General features: G+C 44.6%; 1 protein-coding gene across 1 annotated transcript in view; it reads right to left on the bottom strand.

Moving 5' to 3' along the window:
* Clasp1 (cytoplasmic linker associated protein 1) overlaps positions 1–6,688 on the bottom strand; it is a 220,637-nt gene extending 213,949 nt beyond the window's left edge. The window contains exon 1 of the mRNA XM_055601545.1: positions 6,599–6,688. The gene's annotated coding sequence lies outside the window, so the exon portion shown is untranslated. The remainder of the gene's footprint in view (positions 1–6,598) is intronic.
* Positions 6,689–7,266: the final 578 nt, after the last annotated feature.

Genomic DNA, 7,266 nt, shown 5'->3' with positions numbered 1-7,266 from the left:
AAGGAAGGAAGGAAGGAAGGAAGGAAGGAAGGAAGGAAGGAAGGAAGGAAGGAAGGAAGGAAGGAAGGAAGACATGAAAGAACACTTTAAAAAAAAAAAAAAAAAAACAAGAGAGAGTAACAGGTGCCTGTAATCCCAGCACTTTGGGAGGCAGAAGCAGGCAGATCTCTGTGAGTTCAAAGCCAGCCTGGCTTGCAAATTCCAGGCTAGCCAAGGATAGACAGAGAAACACTGTCTTGAAAAAACAAAACAAACAAAAACAGAGAGGGCTGGGCAGATGGTTCTGTCAGTAAAGTGCTTGCCACACAAACATGAGAACCCGAATCACATCCTCTAAGAGCCCACAGAAGAGGAAGAACAGCAGCAGCAGCAGGAGGAGGAAGAGGAGGCAGCAGGCACCACACAAAGTATAATCTAATCGTGGAGAGGCAGAGACAGGAAAATTCCTGGGCATGCTGGCCAACCAGTCTATCTAAATCAGCAAGCTCCAGGGTCAGCCGAGACTGTCTCACAACATAAGGTGAAGAGCTACTGAAAAAGACACCTTTGGCCTCCTAGCGTACCCGCACACACGTGTGCACACACAAACATGTACAGACAAATTTTTTTTTAATTCCTTTAAAAAGCATGGTGACCGGTCTGGGTATTGTAGCACACGCCTTTAATCCCAGCACTTGGGAGGCAGAGGCAAGTCTCTGAGTTCAGGGCCAGCCTGGTCTACAAAGCAAGTTCCAGGATAGTCAGGGCTAAACACAGAGAAACCTTGTCTCAAAAAGCATGATGAACATGTATGAAACTGTCTAGAAATAAATGAAATATATATAAACATAGTATATAAACATAACAAATTAAATACAAGAAATCAGATATACATGTATTTAATTTAAATAAATTAAATTTATATATAAATTAAATATTTATACATAAAAGCATAGTGAGCACCTATTAAACCAGGAAGAATGTTGGGATATAGTTCAGTGGCGGAGCACATGTGCAGAGAGCATGAGGCTATGGGTCCGATGCTAAACACCTAGAGATAAACCAGAAGGACACAAGTGGTATACTCCTAATACATATAGCACCAACTCAGGTTATGGTCCCCTCCCAGACTATGAGCCCCTGGCATGCTGAGGCCAAGTATGTCTTTATAACTGTACCTTTACTTAGGCAAAAAAATTAAACTAAATATAAAGAAAGCCTGCTGATGGTCCATGGGAATATGAAGAGAACTGTTTGTGGAAAAAGAAACAGACTTACATCATACTGCTTTGTGGAGATAACTAATCTCAACAAGTGAAAACAGAGGCTACATTAGATGTAAAAACATTTGTTGTGAGCAAAGCCTGTCCTGGAACAAAGAAGTTCACCTGCAGCTTGAGGCTAGAAAGCTGAACACTGCAGGTGTCAGGTTAGGTTAGTGGTCCTTGGAGCTAGGCACAATAGAACAAGCCTGTAATCCCAGCCCTTGAGGAGGCAGAGGCAGGTGGATCTCTGTGAGTTTGTGGTTAACCTGGTCTATTAAAAAATAAAGTAAAATAAAATAAAAAGTGGCCTATGGGCCCTCTAAGAGCTCTTCCTTAGCTCCGATCCTATTATCAAGATGCAGAGGGGAGGGGGTATTTATTTTATGTGTATGAGTGTCTTTGCCTACATGTATGTCTAGGCACTACATGAGTACCTGGTGCCCATGGAGGCCAGAAGAGGCAGCCAGATTCCCTGAAACTGGACACACAGCTGTAAGCCACCATATGGGTGCAAGGAACCAAACCCAGGTCCTCTGGCAGCACAGCCAAGGCCTTAAGCATCTGGCTCCATGATACATTTCCTTATTCTTTCACACAATCAACAGTCAGTATACAAGTGACGTGGGTCATCACAAACTGTTCTTAAACTCCCTATATCCAAGGATCTAAAGAAGGGTAAATGTCCCGGAGCGAAGCAGTGTAAGAGGGAAGCTGAGGAATAACACCAGAACCAGCAAGGAGTGAAGAGACTTCCAGGCAGGACAGCAGCAGAAGTCAGGCAGCTGGTACAGTGGTCATACCACCACCTCAGCACCGTTAGGCTCCATGAGGAGTGGAGGGGGAGGAAGTGACACCAAACAAATCTGGAGGAATATCATCATGTGTGACAGCAAAGAAATCAGTAAAGCCCTGAGATGGGAGGAGCCAGTTAGAAACTATCAGTAAACCTTAGTGCTTTACAGAGCACTTAGTCACAGACACACACACACACACACACGTTCATATGCATCCATGCCTTGTGGGTGATACTCTGCTAGGCCCTAAGTAAAGAAAGCATGCTTCATTCTTGACAATTTCTTTTTGTAAATCAAGAGCTGTGGCATCTGTGATATCTTCCCTGTGTAATTTTTGTTTTAATTAAAATGAGACCTTTCTCTTATCTTCAAGAAAACTTCTCACTGGTTCTGATTTTAAACACAGTTACTTCTATCTATCACTGTTTACTACCATTTAGTTTGGGAATCAGACTGGCATTTACCACAACTCACAGCTATTGAAACTCAACTCTGGAACGGACACTACCCTTAGATGGTTATACTTACAATAGCACTGCAAAATTAAAGACATTGCTTATTTAAAAGCTGATTTTTAAGACCTTCAAAATGGACTAGAGAGATGGCTTAGAGGTTGAGAGCACTGAGTGCTCTTCCAGAGGTCTTGAGTTCAATTCCCAGCAACCACATGGTGGCTCACAACCATCTGTAATGAGATCTGGTGCCCTCTTCTGGTGTGCAAGCACACATGCAGACAGAACATTGTATACATTATAAATAAAAATAAAATCTTTAAAAAAAAAAAGACCCTCAAAATGGCTCAGCAGGTAAGGACACTTGCCGCCAAACCCGATGACGTAAATTACTCCCTAGAACATACACAGTGGAAGAACAGGACAGACCCTCGAAAGTTGTCCTCTGATCTCTACATATCATGTACCTGGCACACAGACACACACTAATAAATAAGTAAATAAGTTAATAAATAAATGTAATAGAAACTGATTTAAGATAGATTAATAAGAATAATGGACAATTGAAGACCTAAATTATCTGCTCAAACTTCTAAACCAAGACAGTGAGCTGCTCAAGAAAATAAAATTAACAGAAGATGGGAGGAAAAATCAAAATCCAAAACCAAACAAAATGAAAGACAATCAAATGATAACCCTAATGTCCTTCTGACCAACCATCCCTCACCATCCACGTAAAATATTTTAAGGATCTGCATCTTGCTCTATAAAAAGCAAATTCCCATTGTCCCTGCTATACTTCAGAGGCTATCATAGTTATTACTGAGGCAAGCACACTCAGCTGTAGCTTTTGCTTGCTATCGATACAAAAAGAAATGTTGGAGGGCACTGAGAAGGCTCCCTGAATAAAGGCAAAGGCAGCTGCTGCCAAGTCTCAGGGTCCGAGACCCACACAGCAAAAGAGAAAACCTATTCCTACAACTTGTCTCTGGACTGCCCACCAAATTAAATGCCTGTTGTGTATGGTACCTGCACACCCACACATACAGATGCAGATAAAAATAAGCAAATAAATGTAAAACAAACCTAAAAAGTTAAAGCCTGGGCTATAGCTCACTGACCTGTCTAGCACACATAAACCCTCAATCAATTCCTAGCGTTGTAAATAGGAAAACCACTGATTAAAACTTAACAGTCGTAAGCAGGTTACTGCTCTAGTCTGCCTTTTGTTGTGACAGACACCATGACCAAAAGCAACATAGGAGAGGAAAGGGTCTGTCTGGCCTACACTTCCAGGTCCCAATCCTTACTCAAGTCAAGACAGGAATGGAAGCAGGAACTTCAGCAGAACCCACGACAACCACTGCTTACTGGCTTGTCTCTGACTCGCTCAACTAGCTTTCTTCTTCTTTTCTTTCTTTTTTTTTCTTTCTTCCTTTCTTTCTTTCGTCTTTCTTTTTTTGTTTTTTTTTTTTTTTGTTGTTGTTGTTGTTTGTTTTGTTTCGGTTTTTTGTTTTTTTCAGACAGGGTTTCTCTACCTGGCCCAGGCTGTCCAGGAACTTCCTGTGTAGACCAGGCTGTCCTAGAACTCACAGAGATCTGCCTGCCTCTGCCTTACTAGTGCTGGGATTAAAGATGTGTGCCACCACCACCCAGCTTTCTTTTCTTTTTTTAATATTCAAAACTTTATTTTAAAAAAACTGCCTTCACTGCAGTTTTTAAAAGTTTGAAGAAGCTTTTTTTTTAAATCATGCCTCGAAAAAGTTAATAAACATTACAGAAGAGCAAACTCATTTTAAAACATTGTGAAAGTAAAAGCTGTATCCATAGGCTTTCACCCAACTTTTAAGGGGTGGTGCCGTTCTGAGGCAGTTGGTATCAAGGCTGCTTTAATTATCCAAATTTACAACCTCGTTCATCCACTTAGGCAAAAAAGAAAAAAAAAAAAGAAAAAAGAAAGAAAGAAAGGAAGGAAGGAAGGAAGGAAGAAAAAGAAAATGTTCAACAAAGGAGGAAGTGTTCCCAACTAATAACATCACAGTTAGATTCCTAAAGTCTGTACTTGAGATGCTGTTGGATCTCCTTCATTCACTGTTTCCACCACATGAACTTCTATCCTTCTCTCCTTTGTCGGGGGGAGGGTATTGGGGGAGACCTACACTTTCTTCAAACTACCAGTGATAGCAGTCCACAGAAGAAAATGTGTCCTGAATCCGTAAGAGGTGAGAAAGTAAATAAATTCAAAGAAGTCACGCAGGGACCTGCTCACAGAGCAGGCTGTCCTGTCCCTAGCTACAACTCATAAACCTGGGGTAGCAACTTGCCAGGTAAGGGGTTCCTCTAACTTTGAGGAGGAGCCAGAATTCAGAAGTCTGCAAACACATTTTCATTAGCATAAATTGGCACACAGTGCAAAGCAAGACAGAGAGTTTCAGGGCTCCAGATCAACAAGCAGAAAACGGAAAACAGACGGCCCCAGCTAACTTTCTTATACAGCCCAGACCTGCCTAGGAAGAGTGACGCCCCCGGCGGCCTGGGCACTCACTCCCACCTCAACCACCAATCAAGACAACCTCTTACTGGCATGGCCACAGGCCAGTCTCATCTGGGAAATTCCTTGGTCATGGCTCCTTCTCAGGTAGAAAGTTGATTGTATCAAGTTGACAATAAACAATGACTTAAAAAAAACTGAAATTTTGAGTTACTGCTACAAGGGTGCAATTAGCCAACTTTACAAAGATGAATGAACAAATAGCTCATTAAAATTTAAATTTTTCTTGGCAAAAAAAAGAAGATAAATATTCAGTTCTCTGGTGCGCTGTGTTATTTTCCCTATCTCTATGTCTCTGCATCAATGTCGCTATTCTCCCTCCTACTCCATGAATGAGAAACCATATCCCTCTGTTTATGATCCCTCATACCATGAGTTCCATAAATATCATGAATAACAATAAGAACAATAATTCCTAAGGGCAGAATTGGTACTAGCCTGTGGCACCTGAATCCGGTGCAAGGTACGGGGTAGATAGCAACTGCATCGCTCCTGACTCTCCCGCATCGGCATCACTGCCTCCCAAAGGACTAGAGCATCCAAAGAAAGCGCTCATTGCCACATCACAAATTCAAGTATCAGGTTTAAGGAACTCACAGCTTCCACCATTAGGTCAGTGTTTTCATGAACGAATCGCCTAACAGAAATCCGGATGCGACACAACATGCTTCAAGGCTCCAACTAATTATTCTTTAAATTTAAGAAATATACAGTTCTTTTTAAAAACCCATATATTTATGTACTGAGTTTGACTTTGGGAAACCTCACACTCATCCAAGCAGCTCATAAAATGGAAAGCAAGATTCAATCCGCTCCATTGTATCCAACCAGACTAACGTGCAAGATCATACACTTATCTTCGTCAGAGCGGCTCTGCCAATACCAAAGAACAACAAAGGCAAGTTGAGGAGGCTGCAAAGGCTTAACTCAGCACTTGTCCGCTTTTCCCAGCTTTGCAAAGACCCTCGCAGTGGGGCCCTCCTGGGACCAAGGAGACCCTCTGCATCCCGCTGGGCCCCGGCGGCTCCGCTTTTGTCTGGCCCAAGCTGGGAGCCCCGGCCGCCCGGCCTGCCTCCACAACCCCTTCTTCTCTCTGAATCTTTCTCCACACCCATCACTTGCCGAGGACTAGTTGTAGTGAGGTTTCCTCTCCTGGAGCCCCTTCCCGCTCTGTGCATCTCGATTCCTTTCAAAGAGATCCCCAGAACGCTTTGGCGTCTCCATAGCCAGGCTGGGGAGACTCCGGGTCAGGAAGGGGCCCCGGGGTGGGGTCTGAAAGAGACAGGCACACAAAGCCAGGCTTGACCCCACAGCCGCCCCACCTCCCCTCTGCAAAGCAGGCTGCGATCAGGACTGGATCGGGCAGTCGCGCGTCTTGGGTCCTCACCCAGATCCCATCCCAGGGCCGCCCCCTCCCCCAAAAGTGCACCCCAGAGCGGCTGACAGCACCGGACACCGTTCCCACCCGGACCCTGCGCCCGCCGCCTCCCGGAAAAGGAGCAGGGCCCTCGGGTAGACTCCAGTCTCAACACTCTTCTTGTTAAACCCGATACTTACAGCTCTATTATTCACTACTGTTGCGGCTGCGGACCGGACAGCCACCGCCTTCTCCTCCACCCCAATGAGGTTAAGCGCTTGGTGCGGGGATTAAAAAAAAAAAAAAAAAAAAAAAAAGTGAGAAGCCGAGTGCGCCTGCGCAGTGCGGCCTCTCTGTGTTTCCCCTTACCGCCACCGGCCCGCCTGAACCATAGAGACTGCACACTCATCCCAGAGAGGCGGCTTCCTCTCTATGGTAACGCCAGGCGCAGGATCCCGCAGGAGCCGGCTGCCCCGGGCGCCTTTGCCCAACTAGTAGTGTTGGTTGACCCTAATGGCCACCCGTAACGTCAAGGTGCTTTAATGAAAAGGGTGACCGAGGAGTATTTAAGGGGTGTTTAGGGCCTTTGGAGAGTGGAAGCAAAACTAGAAGGAGGGCTGTGTGATAAAAGAGCTAGAGAGAGTTAGGAGTGTGGACAAATCTTCCAGCCGGAACTTCCTTTGGTTGTCGGGGTGTTTGATAACTTGAATCAAACGGCCTTTCTCTTCGGGGTTACGGGTGCCCGCTATTTAGTGGGGCGATTTCCATGAAAGAAATTGACCCCCGCGACTTTCCGTAGCCGGCAGTGCGGCTCTGCTCGCCTTTCTGAGCATGCGTACAAGCACTACTACCGGAAGCACCCCTTTTA

The sequence above is a fragment of the Psammomys obesus genome, unplaced genomic scaffold (assembly GCF_907164565.1).
Source record: "Psammomys obesus unplaced genomic scaffold, mPsaObe1.curated_primary_1811, whole genome shotgun sequence".
Classification (NCBI taxonomy): Eukaryota; Metazoa; Chordata; class Mammalia; order Rodentia; family Muridae; genus Psammomys; species Psammomys obesus.
This window is presented reverse-complemented; position numbering and strand designations above follow the sequence as displayed.